The sequence below is a fragment of the Vanellus vanellus genome, assembly GCF_965231255.1.
Source record: "Vanellus vanellus genome assembly, chromosome: 1".
Lineage (NCBI taxonomy): Eukaryota > Metazoa > Chordata > Aves > Charadriiformes > Charadriidae > Vanellus > Vanellus vanellus.
In genome coordinates, this window is record NC_138905.1 from 96,008,428 (window position 1) to 96,025,229 (window position 16,802).

The window sequence follows — 16,802 nt, forward strand, 5'->3', positions numbered from 1 at the left end:
CAACTCCTTTGTGTACATTTGCAAATGCAAACTTTTCAGAGCAATTACTAAAAGCTCGGAAGGCATTTCAGAATTCACTCCCACTCAGAGCTTGCTCTCCCCAGGCAAAGCCACTGACAAGGGTTTCCACAAGCCTCCTGAGGTATGAGTGTTTCTACTCCAGGGATACCTATCCCCATCAAAACTGCTCCAAGAACTCTAACCAGCCACCTCTCTGACCACTGAGCAAACTATACTTAGCAAAATCTTTCGGGCATGACTTGCATTGATTTAGATATACATGGATAGCTACAAGCTAAGGCTCCACTTACATTCCCAAGCCCCAAGGTCAAAGGCATTTTATAACTCTCAAATACAGTGTTTATTCTTGTCAAGCTCTGTACAACCTTATGTCACTCTGGACACACCTTAGGCTTCTAGCAAAACAACTCCTCCTATTTTAGTAGAGTTGGATCCCTGTATGCTGCTCTTTACTCAGCAGCAATATCAAGAAGGACTGCTTTGTTTGCTGTGAAAATAGCCTTTGCTCACCTATTATTCTGAAATAAAAACAAATAAAACCAGAAAAATAGGGTAAAACACAAATGCAAAGAACAAATAAACTTCCCATGTCCCAAAACAAAGACATCTTAGAGTAGGAAAACTTTAATCAAATTCTAAGAGGTCACACACAACCAGGACTCATTTAACCAAAACAACATACCTTAGGAATTGAGAAAATACTTTTTATTTTTCATCTTCTAGTTCTAGGCCTCTGTTTATCATACGTGGAACCCAAACACTTCTTTATGTACCACTTTAAAAGTTAAAGTAAATAACAAGCATTGTCATTTTCCATAAAAAGGCTGGAAACAGTATCATAAGTACCATATTACAACAACTAGAATTGCTTTTCTCCCTCTGCCCTTGCTACTGGATACAGTTATGCACAAATACTTACACATACACTGATGTAATTGGGAGGTGGCAGGGGAGACACAGGACAGAACAGAACGGATGGGACACATGGGAAACAACCCAAAGATTAACAAATTTACCATGCTTGAATCTTTGTTCTGTAGAGACACCTAAGAGTACTAAGGTATACTGTATTTTGTGGTACTACCCTTGCTAGGAAAACACAGCTATGTTAAAAAGATAGGCAAGAGAACAACTTGCAATTTTATGTCCATTTAAGAAATCAGCTTGTTAAACATTCTTCTTGAATAATAACACAGTCTGTTTATAAGGTAAATTATGAACTATTACCTAATGTACCATGAGACTTCATAGCTAAAGAAGCTACTTCACATTTCTCTTATATGAAATTATATCACTGCAAGAAAGAATCCAATGTTTCTCTACTTTTAATCAATTCTACACAGTTCATCATGATCACACAATATACACACAACTTTTCATGGACTGTAACTATCTTTCATCTAATTAATAATAATCTTCATGAGTTTGCTGGCCAGAGCAAACAGAAGCCAGAAACGACGCTCTGTCAGAATGCTTTCAACTAAGTTACCAAGGGGAAACAACATTAAAAGGAACAGAAACTTCATCCTTACAACTAAAAATAGGGAACTGAACAAAACAGATTAAAAATAAAGTACTCACCAACTAAAAACCCACAAAATAAAGCAGATCATAAAGCACTGGGGAAGGTTGCAGGGAAGACTGTTTAAAGAGCACAGGGACTAAAAAGGAATTTTTGTCTTTCCTTTAGGTGCTGAAGAGAATTTCCTTAAATCACTTCTTTGTGCTTGAGTATGCTTTTCAAGTATGAAGCAATCTGTAGGTCATTCAAGCATTTAGTTCATCTCCTGAAAGACATTCTTAGTAATAGTCCATCCTGTTGACTTAACATCCAGAGACAAGAGATCAGTAAGAGCGTTCTCAGATAATGACACAACTTTAGTATTGCTGAGTTTAAGGTAACAGTTCTTAACGCCGACATGTCTCATGCAGGCTGCCATAAAAAAGCCAAATTAATACCTTTTTGTATTTATTCCCCTTCCTCACTCAAGGGTTTTGTGAAATTTTTGTTGCGCTCTGCAGCTATGGAGTGTCTGTGTCTGCTAAATACATTTCCCCAAGCCCAAGAGACTCCTTGAACAGTACCTGCTGTGGGCAATACTAACTACATGGGACTACACACTAGGAGATCAAGAAATTCTGTAAATACTTTTCCAGACTAGAGAACTGAACCACACAAGTAAGTCACATTTCTGAACCATGGATTTATCAGATAGCTCAGCAATTCTGAATCCCAAAGGGATGAAAGTTTTACAAGTTACATTACATCCCTAGGAATCCACAATCTAAAATGGCCTGTATGGGATACATTTGCCTCTGCATTATTTCAATACAGATTCCTTGAACAGGTATTGAAATCACCAGTAAATCACCACTAACCTAAAGTACTGTGCTTTAAACGGGGACTAGTGTATGGCTACTGAAATTGTAGAGAATAAGGAAAGCCTTTTAAAATGTACTTTAACTAGGAATCCAAGGGGGGTGGGGAGGAGGGAATTACTGACGCAGAAGAAAAGGTCTCTTATTACGTAGGTTTCATAATATGAATGCAAGCATCTAGAAACTCAATAAAGGGCCTGTAGGCCCAAGAGCATGTTTGTGTTTTATTCAGCTATTGCAGGCAGCCCAACAAAAAATATTTTCTCTCCTTGCAAAGTTTGCCTGCCTTAGCATTCATAGGTCTTTTACAACTTACTACCTTTCAGATAAGCTCTCTAAGAGCTACATTTTCACTGGGTTAATCTGTAGGAGGCAAGATAAGCCTACACAAGAGAATTATAACAATGAAATGGAAAACTCATGACACATTTTGATCCTGGATTCTCTCTACCTAACCACTAAAACAGAAAAAAAAGTATGAAAACTTTGTACTCCTATATGCACAGCATCAATGGCTCCAACAAGCCTTCTTACAGTTGCTAAACTGCATTCAAATCTGCGTTCACCTAAGCGTGTGCCTCACAGGCTTCTGCTCTCAAAGCAGACCACGGACCTGAAGTGACTCCTGTAAAACTTGGAACCTGCAAGAAACACACTTAATGCCAAATCCCTTCTACCAGCGTGCTGGCCTTTGCACTCCAAGGCATTGGTGCAACAGCATGACCCAGCAAAGAGTGGAAGAAACCATAGATATGAAGGGAAAAGCAGAAAGGAAGAGATGGTCAGTGATATGGAGGAACTGAAGAAACTTGCAACAACTTGATCTACTACTTCCCCTCATCCGCATCAAAGCTTTGAAAGGAACATCCTCCATTGACACCATGTTCAATTCATGTCTATGCAAACACCTGAGTCAGCTTCACTCAAACCTGCATGTTTATTATACAAACAAGAATTAAACTGCTCAGAAAGAGGTTTGATCACTTTAAGCAAAATGCCTGAATTCACAGCTTAGGTTAACGCACACAAAAGTTCTGAGACAGGGATTCATATGGAGTCAGATTTGAAGCTCAAAATGTTTCTGTCGCACCATTTCCCTGAAGTTCTACAAGAAGAATCTTGCTTTGACTGAATTTCAAAGGAGACAAACGAAGAAAAGTAGGCAACTAATTACATAGTGTCACATATTTTTTCTGAGGTCTAGTGACTAAAGACAGACATTTCAAACATGTTCTACTTCCAAACATCTTCACAGACGTGGAACTTAGTACCTTCCAAGGTACCTCACCACAACAGTCTTCACACAATTACAACTCACTTGTGCTATTGCGTTAATACCAAAATGGCTGCCATGCCTCCAGAAATAGCCCAACTAGACAAGCATACTTGGGCAGTGGGGAAAGGAATAATAAAAAAATCTCAGTGCAGAACACCACAAACAAAACAAACATCCAAGCCTAAACTCCTCCTTAAAATACACTGTTGTGCAGAGTTTTCATAGACTAAGGAACATTATCTCATTTCTTTATGGAGAAAAGATTACTTGGCTATATACGGTTTATACAGACCAGGGGAAGGCATACAAACTAAATTCTATTAATCTTTGTTCATGGTAAGCTCTGCTGAGCAAAAAACATCTTTTTCATAAAAAATAATCTTGGTCACATACACAAGAGGAAACCATCTCACAAGCAGATACGGAGCTCTTGCCAGTTCTCCTTAGGAGAGAAGTCATTAGTAGTTAAGAGATGCAGTCATCAACTTCTCAAGGCAGCACCCAACAAAAAGGGATCTAATTATCCCTAATATTTGGCTAGGAATTTTATTTGGATCTGCCAAAAAAGGGAGAATAATGGAATCTGCAAACAATAGGAGTGTTTGGGAAAATATTTCTTCCTGCTGCCAAAAAAAATTAAAACCACACAGTAATGAAGATATGAATCTCTTTCCGTCCATGGTCCATAGTAAAAGGCACATGAATCTAAAGAATGTTGTCTTTAGGACTTTCCCCTGCTTCTCCCCTTGGCCTTCCACATGCAATTTATTAGTTGTCAGTGCATTTCAGACCGTCACTTAGCCATAATAGCCTCAATATTTCTCTTTGTAATATTCAGAAATTAATCTATGCATTAGGATATAAAACGCTAAAACACTCTTTACTCATGATATCTAAAAGAGTGTCAATCACAATGCTAGAAGTAATAAATTGGATAGAAAATTTTTGAGGAATGCTATCAATCCAAGACTCCCACAGATTTCACAGGCAAGGCTGAGCATACATTGGAGAAAAATCCTTGAAGTCACATGAGTTATTAAAACATTAAACACCAGATCCCATTTTTACAAGTCACCAAAATTTAACTTGTCAATCTTTCAGTTCTCCAGTATCCCTTGCAAAGCTTAAGCAGACCACCTTCAAAAAAGCAGACGGTTTTTTAAGTAATGTAAAATGCTAATAAAAGCTTTGACAGTATTTGTACTTCTGTAGATGTCCATTTTTGGTATATGAAAGTTACCTAAGATTTGAACCCCATGGAGAATTTCAAAAGCCTAAGCTTCAATAATATCTACATGAAGTAAATGTGACCGAGAGCCTGATTCAGCCAAGCACTTCAATATATCATTAAAATCAGGCTTATGCTGAAGTCCTTTCCTTTTTCAACCAAAATACACAGGACTATGTTTTAAGTGCTTTGTTGAACTGAGGCCCAAGTTCTAATTTCCTTTATTTATCTTAGATACAAAATGGCTAAAGGAAAGGGTCAAATGCTGCAATAGATAGGTTATGGGTTTAAGGACACTGGAACTGCAGCTATGAATTGCCATGGGAAGAAAAAGGAAAGAGAAGTAGTTTAATGATGGAAGTAATGGGAGGAATTCAGATAGTTTAAGATAAAGTCTAAACAACAGCCTCAAAGTCTTTTAGCTTATTTGTCCTATCTTTTCCCTGCCTGCTACAATCTTCCGCCTTTCCAGCTTCTATTTTTTTCAAGGAAAATCCTGAGATAACGTGGGCACAAATAACTATATGAAACAATAAGCAGAGAGACTAGATGAAAGCCACTGCAGGCAGACTGCAGGGAGCAGCCCCGCATTGTCAGGGGATGCACCAAATGATCTGATAAGGGTTTCATTTGGTCTCTAATTTCTACAAATCCACAGTTTCTTTTGTTGTCACAATACTTGCAAATGCATGAATTCTGAGCAACTATGTCTAGTAACTAAGGAAACCGAATTCATTTTCGGGAAGCAATGGAGAATGAGACAGGCATATCTGCCTACCCAAAGGTTTTTTTTTCCCCCTTCAGTGAAGTTCACCAGCGCCAGGATTCCACCTACAGATACTGGAAGACACTGTAAAAAAGCAGTAAAGGAAGGCTTCTCAGCAAATCTATTAATTGCCTCAGATATAAATAAGCTTTTCATGTTATAAGAATCCAAAACATGGAATTTTTAATAATATAGTTCCTTAACAGGGCTTGGAGTAGTACTGTACTCTGTCCTTTATTAAGTTGTGACAATACAAGCGAAGGAAGTCAGGTCATTACACACTCAGCTGATGCTCTTTGATAAAGCTGTTTTGCAGAAGGTCACAGATGTGCACTTTTGTATTGCAGAGGAGAATTAAGAAACTAGAAGTTCATACTCTGGCCATCCCCAGATGTAAACACAGACTTATAAACAGGAGGATTTGCATTCCCTATTCCCTGCTCTAGCCTGCCCCCAGACTGCCAATAAACTTATCACCAGCACTATCTGAGCTGCGTTCCTAGCAACTCCAGCACAGAACTGGACTTTTGGATTTTTGATTACCAGCTTTTGAGAAGTCCTCTTCTTCAAAGCTGTTTATGGTCTACAACAACCGTTTCATGTGGGAGGACAAAAATGCAGGCAATTTTCATATAGAGATAGACTAGAGAGATGGAGGTTGTGCAGGCGAAGGGGAAGACGCAGGAAAAAAAAAAAAAAAAAAAATCACACCACAAAACAACTGCAAAGGGAAGGAAAGAAAAAAAACACTAACCAAGTAAAAGACAGAAACAGTAGCTTTCACTCAAAGCATTTGTGTGCTTGCACACGCACACATATACATAAAAAAGAATGCATCTGCATTTAACTCCTAGCTACCTTTCACAGCTCTACTTACCTGACTCCCCCTGCAAAGCTTAACTGGATACAGCATCCTCCACAGCCTGCTCTAAGACCATACCTTGCACTTGCAGTTGTCCTCTCTTTTTAAGCAGAATCCCAGCAGAAAGGGTGACTTTGTAGCTGAAGATTAAGTCAATTTCACGTTCCCCACACCAAGGTTGCCTGGATGAGCTTTTATGTAATTCAAATGATTCACATTGGCACAATACTTTTGAGGAAAGCTTTACAAAATGTTAGTTCCTAAAAACTTTAGCCAAGCAACAGGAGAGTCCAATTTTAGCTAAAGGACAGGTTATTTTTTCGTTTCAATTTGGTAATTATATCTCCCTAGAATAGGAAATAAAATATTATCTTGGTCTGTCCATTGGTATATTCAAATAAGACATTTAATTATCTCTGAAACCATTTCAGAAGGGTCAGTATACAGGCGTTGCGCTATTAAATACATTTGGAAGTTTTCTGATCAAACACCCAAATGTGAACTTGCTCAGAAACTTACAAAGGGGGAGACAGCTGGATCAATCATACACACAAGTAGCACACTTCTGAGTAAGTCTTTACCCAATCACAGTGCAAAGGGCTGGCTGAAGTTTTCCAAGTAAAGAATAAGTATGTTACGAGGCTACGCTCAGGGTAAACATGTGCAAGGTAGCCAAGAGATATTTGCATTTCATTAGAAAGACAGACATTTTAATCACCATTGAAAGGCTGAGAGAGCTGTGACTCTCTAGCCTGGAGAAGAGAAGGCTGAGGGGAGACCTCATTACGGCATACAATTATCTAAAGGGTGGGTTGAAGGAGGATGGAGCCAGGCTCTTTTCAATGGTTCCAAGTAACAGGACGAGGGGCAATGGGCACAAGTTAGAACACAGGAAGTTCCGTTCAAATACACGGAAAAACTTCGTTACGGTGAGGGTGAGAGAGCACTGGCACAGGCTGCCCAGGGAGGTTGTGGAGTCCCCTTCTCTGGAGATTTTCAAGACCCGCCTGGATGCAGTCCTGAGTAATGTGCTCTGGGCAATCCTGGTTTGGCAGGGGAGTTGGACTAGAGGATCTCTAGAGGTCCCTTCCAACTCTGAAACTCCGTGATTCCGTGATTTGTTTTCATACCTACTGACAGCACCCCCAAATAAGTAAATTGCCTTATGTTAGCATTATGTTCAAGTATGATAAAACACACAAAAAGCAGGCAGTAGGAAAGCTTAAGTTATACCGAAGTTTGTCTAAAGACTGAAATTCAAATGCTGCAAATAAATGAATTGTGGATGCACCAACAGAACTGCCTTTCAAAGGTCTAATTTACCCACCAACACAAAAGGAGTTTATTTCATTAACTCCTGTTAACCTTTAGTGGAATTTCAACAAGTTTTGTGCCTATTTCAAGTATTTCTTCCTTGTGTTCTCAATGTTCATTCAGGGTGTACACTGAAGGACAGGGAATACAAGAGATACATTTTAAGCTCTTCATTCTAAATTCTGCTTTTTGGCTTCCTGCCTCTTTCCTAAGTGTTAAAACAAACGACTCATTTCTTTAAGACCTTCTTACTAAAAATAGTTGGTTGGACCGCTTAATTGTCTTAGCTGAAACACAAACATATGAAAAGGAAAGGGTTTTGTAGGAAAAACATTGAAGAAAAAAAAAAAAAAATCAGATTTCATCTGGCCTTCCCATCATCACTTAGAGAATTGTTTTGTAGTTACATCATCAGGAAATAAAATACTATCCTCTGAGGACCCCGACTCTTTACAGAAGGAAAAAAAAAGGAAGACTCGAAGTTCATATCACCCTCTGAGGAGTTCAGTTAAATTCACATTTTTTGTCGTATTAAAAAAAAAAAAAAGTAAGAAAAAAGAAAAAGCTCCCTTAGAACAACTAATTAAAGAAGATGACCTTGAATTTAATTTTTCCCTTCTCAAATTCTAGGCTGCGAGACTAAGTGGAAAACATTACAATTAATCAGCTAACAACTTCTAAGGACTCTATTATCAATAATAGAAAGGAACTGCCCTAACCCAAACCTTCCGCACATTCTTCTTGGCCATGAACTAGTAGACAAATGAAATATTTCACACAGTCCTGAGCGTCAGCTGGAGCCAGAACACATTAATAAGCTTTCTAAGTTCTGGCTATCACTAAAGTACACCAGTCAGACACGACGAGTCTGCACAACACAGAGTGCCTTATATGGCAAGGCAATGACGTAATGCTCCATAGGCTTGGGGCATGCAAAGAGCCTATCTCTCATTGTTTAGTGGGACTGCTGGAATGCTCACATCTCTGATGCTACAGCTGAATGCCTCACACCATGGAGCAATAGCTGACCCAGGATTTCTATAGTCCAGGAGCGCAAGGTAAGGGAGAGGGTGGGAATCAAACTTCTGGCACGCACTGGCGCTTCTTGCTTTTTCCTACTGAGATACTTTTTAAAAGAAGCCGCTTCCAAAAAAAGGGGTGAGGACTGAGAAACAATGAAATACCCCAAAAACCAGCACCAGGAGATCTAGAAGATGTCTGGTTACTCAGAAGTAGGATGACTATTTCAGGCGTTAAAAACTGTATTTTAAACAATTCTTACAGAGCCAACAGATGAGGAATTAATTTATAGTTAAAGAAGGATGTAGTTATGAATTACACACACTTTCCAAATGGTCGGATAAAATCATGACTGCATTTAAAGCTGTGGAAAGAGTCCAACTGTATTGTAATATATTAGGTAGAGCTACTGTCTGCCTCTCTTTATGCTGCATTTATATGCATATGCTATGTATTAGTAGACATGTATGCACATATGTCTCTAACCATTTACTATACTTTTGAACAACTTTTACGGTAGTTTACAGAGGGATGTATAAATTTCCACAAACATTACTTTGTGATAAGATTATGCTATGTCTGAAAGAAACAATTGCAACTAGTTTAATTACTAACAAACTTTTCAACTCCTACACACTGCTTCCCTCTTCTGTGTCTTGTGTGCAATGTCAAATCACAAAAGGACAGAACTGTCAGATTTTGATGAAAAAACTTTAAATCCTGGTCATCAAACAAATGATGATGCCTTCAAATTCAGAAAACCCACCACCCTGTTCGAGACTTATTCTGAAAGACGTCTAACAGTATGGTAGTTATTAACTCAAAAAAACAGAGAATGGAAAGCAATTCTGACAAGGTACTATGCACCTTGAAGGATTACACCTTAGTGTGTTTATAATTCACATCTGCATAGTATAAAAAACTACACTGTCCTCTCCCTTGATTAAGGACCAAATGGTGTCAAATCCTTGTTTACAGGAACAATTGCAATTAAGTCAATTGTACTGTCCTACTTGCAAATTCAGACTCCTAAGCATTGCTATCCAGTCTTAAGTGCAATTTGAAATGTTAGAAAAGTTAGACTCCTTAGGACCTTTGAACTCAAACTCTTCTTAAAAGTAAAACATGTTTTTGTTGCATGCTTTCATTTTCCTCAATATGAAATCAAATCAGCATTAAATGTTAGGACAGCAGAAAGGGTTCCTTCCCCTTCCCCTTCCCCCCCCCCCGTATTTGATGTTTTAAATCCTGCAAAATTCTTGTTCAAGTATATATTTAAGAAAAATCAAAGCTGATACAGTCATATGCATTGCTGTACTATCAATCATACATGGAATGAGAGTGAGTCAAAATATCACATGTGAACATCTTCATGACTTTTTTTTTTGCTTTAAACAACAAGAAAATACTATGTAGTTATTTTCCACATGCTTCTAAAAATATACAGACAGACATTTCATTTCAAAGATAATTCAGGTGTTTGTGTATTATTAACCTTGGCATTTAGATAAAGGTCATATCCATGTTTCCAAGATGATCTTCCTTGTAAAAAGCAAAGTTTACACCTCTGTTGATGCCTTGAGTCTTCCTGGCTACAGAATCAGGAAAGAGGGCACTGTATAGTGTATATAGAATGAAAAGAATCCTAACAGGAACAAACATAAGGTTATAGTAGAAAACCAATACCCCAGATCAGTACCCTAAACCTCTTAACAATGTCTTCCACTCGCTATTCTGTTTGCTCTGCTATCTATGCAGACTTGCAACTTACGTCCAAGCATTTTTAGATCTCTTTCCTGATAAATGATTACTTGTTTTCCTATGTATCCTATATCCTGTGGATTTAATAATAAATACATTGTCAAGTTATAAAGTGGAAAAGTTAGCTATGTTATGAAAGGGTATGTTATGAACCAAAGTTAAGTAAAAGACCTCAAAAAATGTGTCCTAGTAGAAAGGATAAGCTGTAGCCAAAGGACTACAATATGACGAAGAAAAAGTATTCATAGAAAAGCTACATGTTGAATAAACATACATATTTGATAAAGGCAGTAATTAGAAAAAGAAAAAAGCCTACCCATAAATAAGAGACTATTTCAGCTCCTCCAAATCCAACAGAGAAGGGTAACATTTATCATTAATTACAGCTTTAGCAATATCCAAAGTACCATATGTACTGTGAATGCTGCTAGCTTAATACAAATCATAACATCTATCAAAAGCCAGAACTCAATTTCTCACAGTCTGTCTTCCTTAGATTGAAAGGGAAACAGTCTTCACTTAATACTTACAGGACCAATCTTGCTCTATTTATACTGGTAAAAGTGCAAAATAATTAGACTGAGGTATAATGATTAAAATGTCTCACTGTTTGCCCCCCCACCCCCAGCATGTATTTAGACTACCTAATTTTAAGCAATTAAAATGTTAGCTTGCATCACTTAACAAGAAAAGGAGAAAGTAAAGGAAAAAAAAATTATCACATAATTCAGTCTTCAGTAATTGTATTTCTTCACTTAAATTTCTTTTTATAGTAACTTTTTACAACACCCAATTTACAGAGAAAGCATTTTAAGGACAAGTATATCCTCCAGAAATGGAAGTCAACTTCCTATCAAACTGCCCTGACCCTTTGTTCCTTCCCCGTCACTTCCCTTCGCTCCACTGACAAATGCCACTTAGCTGCTGACAGTAGAATTTTTTAGAGATTTGACCCAGACGATCAAGGGATATAACTTACGCTTATTTTATTTTCCCCATCAGTACGAGTAATGTCAAGAGATTGCTTGATTTTTGCTAAGTAACAGTACTTTCATTTTATTTACCTAATATTGTGATGAATTATCACATCCGCCATTGCCATGTGATTAAAAAAACAATCCAGTTTTACTCCCAGTAAGTTTCCCCTGTGTGGCAGTTCTTAAAAGGCTGGCACTTTTCTTCAGGAAAAATTCTTCACTAGGTATAGTTTGGCATGGGCAAGTGAGCAGCCACTGATCCTCTGTACCTCTCCTGCAAACAGCTTTTCTCAAATCCTGGGTGTGGTATTACCTGAATACTGTTCATTAAAGCAGCAATTAAAATATCTAAGTCAGAGAAGCAATTAAAACATTTAAGTCAGGGAATCCTAAGGAGCTTACAATGTAGGAAGAGGTATCTTTAAAAACCATCCCATAAAATTTTAGTTCTGACTCATTAATAGATCCCCTTAATACTGCAGCCTTTCATCAAGTTGATTTGAGCTTAGAAACTATGCCTTCCCAATAAATTATTTTAATTGCCTAGGTTTGTTTTTCTCATACTGAATAGATTCTGCCATGGCATCTTTGAGGTTTATGTTGAGCTTTTTTTGAAGCGGTTGAAAGTTTGGTTAGTTGAACCATTCACTAAACCGTATTACTCAGCTCCAAGAAGGTAAGGAGCATTGCTGAAAAATTCTAAATATAGTGCCCAGTCTTGTGATTTAAGTGAAGTAATGGGCATTTTGAGTCTTAACACCTCTCAGTATGTTATGCTGATTTTGAGGTTTGCTGTGTTTTCTGTCAGCGAGACAAAAACCACTTTGAGTGCATGTCCAGGGCACCATGTTGTTTCTGGAAGGTCAGTAACAGCACTCATACTGATGGACCAACGCAGCACACTCGGGCATTCACAGCTCACTCTGCTCAAGCGTTCACAAATTCAAGGAAAATATATTTGAAGATTTTCTGTGACAGTCTGTAGCTTCCAATTATAAACAGTACAAAAAAAACACCTCCCAAAGCACTGCCTCCTCACCAGAACAACAGAACTGAGGTGACAGTGAAGAGGTGAATGCTTAAGGAATGAATGACTGCCAGCTGAGTGAACACCCGGCAACATCATTGTATAACCCTCTTTAATAATAAAGTGCAAAGCTTGGGGGTGAAAGTTCAAACCAACCTTGCTAGAGAACATTTCACCACAACTCAAAGTCCTATAACCTTGGTCATTCAAGTTGATAAATGCACATACTTTTTGCCTGTTGCAGAAGTCACCCTTTCTGCTACAGCTCATCAGGCGTATCACAGTGATTTAACATAACTGCTTGACTTCAACCTCAAGCTGAGCAGGGGACCTATGGACGACCACCAGAGAGTGGCTGCTGAGGTAAATAAGCAGAACTTGAGCCATTTTGCTTCACACTGCATGATCTTAGAAGCTGAGCTACCAGAGCCCACAACCACCTAACCTCGTGCTCAAGGTTCAACAAACCTTTACAGACATAGTTCAGGTAGAGTACACCAAGCTCCAGTGTAAATATGACTGAAAATGTGGATGGAAAAAGCAAAATACTTCTCACAAGAAAAGCCATTAATCTCGCACACATGTCAGCAACGTGAAACAACTCATCAACCAGATTTCATTGTCCTTTATAGACTTCCAAAGGCCTGGGAAGGAACAGAACAAATGTACTTAAAAGAAATGATAGGTTAGAGTTCTTAAAGATCTGCCTTAAACCTAATATTTGAAGTAATTTCTTTCAAATTCATTGCAGAGAATGGATTATAAATTTTACCCTTTTTTATTGGAGTCACAAAGCTTACGTAGTGTTTGCAGAGCAACTACTGCAAGGGGAGCATAAGAGAAAGAGGAAAAATTCTAAAAAATTAAATGAAGCAGCAAGTTGCTACTACCATGAGAAAAAACACATAAGATTGGCTGCTTAGAAATAGAAAGTAATGCACACTTAAAAGTCACATTTTAATTACATATTGGATTTCAGCACATGGACAAAACAATCTTAGAGAAAGCATAAGCTGACTGAATTCTGTCAACTTTTTATGGATTTAATCAATATTCTGGTAAAATTGGCATAACTTTCAGTCATTAAGTCAAATTCTGAACAAAATTAGGAAATTTTATCACCATTAAGCTTGGCTTGCCTGAAACTAATGTCCCCCACCAAATTCCCAAACATGATTCTATTCTACTTAGCTACACAGAGGTGTCTCAGAAGAAGCCCTAATAAGTGCCACAGTTGTTTTTGTTTTCAACTTCAAAATGCTCCCCCCAGTCAAGCACACTCTCAACCTCAGTAGAGCCATTCTGGTTTAGATCCCTACCTAGAAAAGGGGAAAGTGAATTATATCAGCCTAATTTCTTTTTTAAATTTTGGTCACTGGAACCTGGGGGTACAACAGCTCCACATTTGGGGCAGCCAACCCCTGACCTAAATATCTGAAATCCAATGCTGAACATACTAACTTGGATGTAGGAAGGTGGAAAAAAAAAAAAATAATGCCATTTGTTAATGCTTGAAGTTGAAACATTTTCTTAACCTGCAACAGTACCATACACTCTTTCATGTACGGAGAAAAGTCTTTTCACTAGCAGCCCGTGTCATTCCCAAATGAAATACTTAATTGGCTCCAATGAAAAGGCCACCATGAACCTTGGCAAGCTTATAAATTCTCCTAAAATACATGTTACTAAAACCACATCTAATATATTAATGACTATGTGCATTTGCTTGCATATGTGTAAGCAGAGCAAGGGAATAAAAAGCCTTTGAAGCAAAGTCAGCAAGTACAGCTCCAATACATGTCAATTCAAGACAGATAAAATGGACTGAGATGAGGGTGGTGCGGGAATGACACCAACCAGTGGAGAAAGTTTAGGCTTGCGCAGGGAGGCACATACATTAGTTCTGTTTCAGGAAAGCCGCAGACACCAGCTGACAAGAATCTTCAAGCTTACATATTTTGCTAACCCCTTTAAAGGAGAAGGGAAGAAAATACAACATGGTATACAAAGGAGCAGCCACTTTGGGAAGTGTCTGCTTGCCCTTGCTTTGTTCCCATCCTCTGCTTAAAGCTCTAGATGATTACTGCCATCTTTGTAAATTACAAAATTGTCCTGTTTCAATCAGGATTAACTGGGTAGGAGAATCAGAGTTTGACAAGGTAACGTTTTATAACTGTAAATGACCCACTCATGTATCTAGGCTAATGCACTTAACCAAACAACAACTAGTAAGTTCTGTCTAGAGATAATTGTGTCTTTTTATTTCCAGCATTTGAAACCATGTTATAAATTAATGATAAAAGCTAAGATGTAATACATCAGAAACATACTGTACATGAAACCAGACTACAGCTCCTTCATTTTCAGAGTGACATCTGAAAATAGGAAAATATAACCTAAACATCACAGACCATCAGCCGAGAGGCAAGAAAAGAGATCAAATAGGGCACGTAGCCAAGTGCCCTTCCGACACATAACGATAGAGTTATAAATCAATTTGGGGTACATTAACGAGGCAGAAACTGTTTGACTGAGGTAACAGTTGTTTGAAGATCAGGGAACACTTGGAGTCTACAAGTTTCATACTAAGGGGCAAAGTAAGCATAGCTGCATATGACCCTCCTCTTTCCTAAAAAAGCCTTTTCTGTGACAGTTTTTGAAAGGCAGAGAAAGAAAACTGGAAAACAACTAAAGATGGAAAAAGTAAGTATCTCTCTTGGCTTCAGGAAGACTGTTCAGACCAATTTTAAGGGAGTTTAAGAAACCATTGGCCATAGAATAGCTAGAACTATTAAACCCACTTCTTCATCCTAACAATTTAGAGTTTTTTCCTAAGAAATAGAGAAACATTTATTTTCCAAAGCATGCAACAGTTACTCCAGCTGCTGAACACACATTAAAGCAGCTACCAAAAAAAACCCCAAAAGTTGTTGATTCCAGATACAAACTGTTATTGGTACTTTGAGTGGACATATTACTAAAGGACATGATTTTCTTTTATGCTTAATCAGGATATTTGGTCTTTAACACAGTGAACTACCAAGGCTGCAGAAGAATAGAAAAAAATCATACTTCAACACATCATAATCAACAGGTTTGAGAGGAAAAGATTTTCCTTAGTTAAACAATTCACCACAGGTGAAGAGGCTACTTAAATAATTATTTGTTATTTAAATTCTTATTTAAACATGTGAATTAAATCTATGAAGTAAACCTTGATTAGAACTATAACCATTTAAAAAATTCTCAGACTATCATCTTTAGCTCTGCACTGTAGCTTCCTATCCTGTAGTCTAAAACAATGCATTAGTCCTCTTTGAAGAGGATCAGTTTGGAGAAACCATGTAAACTTAAATCCTGATCAAGAGCACCTATGCTAAGCATTCAGATGCTTCAAACAAACCTGCATTGACTTTGCACCTTTAGATGATTCACCAAGTGTTCCCAGGCCAATGTGGCCCAAGGTCCTACTGAGACAAGAGAAAATGCAACTTCCAAACATCCCACACTTCAAGTCCCAACACATTCAGATACAGGAGACATACAGCAAGATGTTTAGCAGGATTAGGACAGATAGCAAGAAAGTGAATTATCTCTGAAGTAGTCCCCAGAACTACAAAGTTGCAATACCTCGAACAGTACCTAGAAGTAATTTGTAATCCATCGGAAATAGGGTTAATGTAATTTCTGAAGGTCACATACTGCAAAACAGGAAACCAGCAGCATTCTTCACCACTTGTAGCTTCAAAGCCATCTTTAGCTAGTTAACCACGCTGCCATGCATTGCTACAACCCCCCTTTCACCTGTGTCCTCCAAGATGAAGTACTGGCCAAGTCGGTCTGAGAGAAAATGGACACACTCATGTTATCAGCTCTACAGGGAAAGAGATGCATATTTAGCTTCAAAGTGAAGTGTCTCTGTTCGACATTAGTGTTATTACTGCTCTTATTACTTCCAGTCCTGGCTACTAGAAAAAGTTGCAACTGTATCAGCAAACCTGATTAAAGTCTTTTGCCTACTCAGAAATCCTCAACTACACTGCTTCATGCAACCTTGCATCAAGGAAAATTTAAACATCTCAAGCTAAATTTGCAGTAACAATTAAGCTTCATGTTTTCTGCCAAAATAAAAGGAATGGGGTGCCACCCAAGCCCAGTCTTCAAAAGCTCA

The 16,802-nt window shown here is 38.0% G+C and overlaps 2 protein-coding genes across 6 annotated transcripts in view; one reads left to right on the forward strand and one right to left on the reverse strand.

Moving 5' to 3' along the window:
- The window catches only part of CMSS1 (cms1 ribosomal small subunit homolog), a 245,818-nt gene that overhangs the window by 197,817 nt on the left and 31,199 nt on the right, over positions 1-16,802 (reverse strand). The gene's annotated exons all lie outside the window — the stretch shown is intronic.
- Positions 1-16,802, forward strand: part of FILIP1L (filamin A interacting protein 1 like) — a 149,570-nt gene that overhangs the window by 102,063 nt on the left and 30,705 nt on the right. Inside the window, exon 1 of one of the 5 annotated variants that reach the window (XM_082496619.1) lies at positions 8,805-8,904. The exons of the other annotated variants lie outside the window; for them this stretch is intronic. The gene's annotated coding sequence lies outside the window, so the exon portion shown is untranslated. Of the gene's footprint in view, positions 1-8,804; positions 8,905-16,802 lie in introns of those variants that run through there. 5 annotated transcript variants of the gene reach the window in all.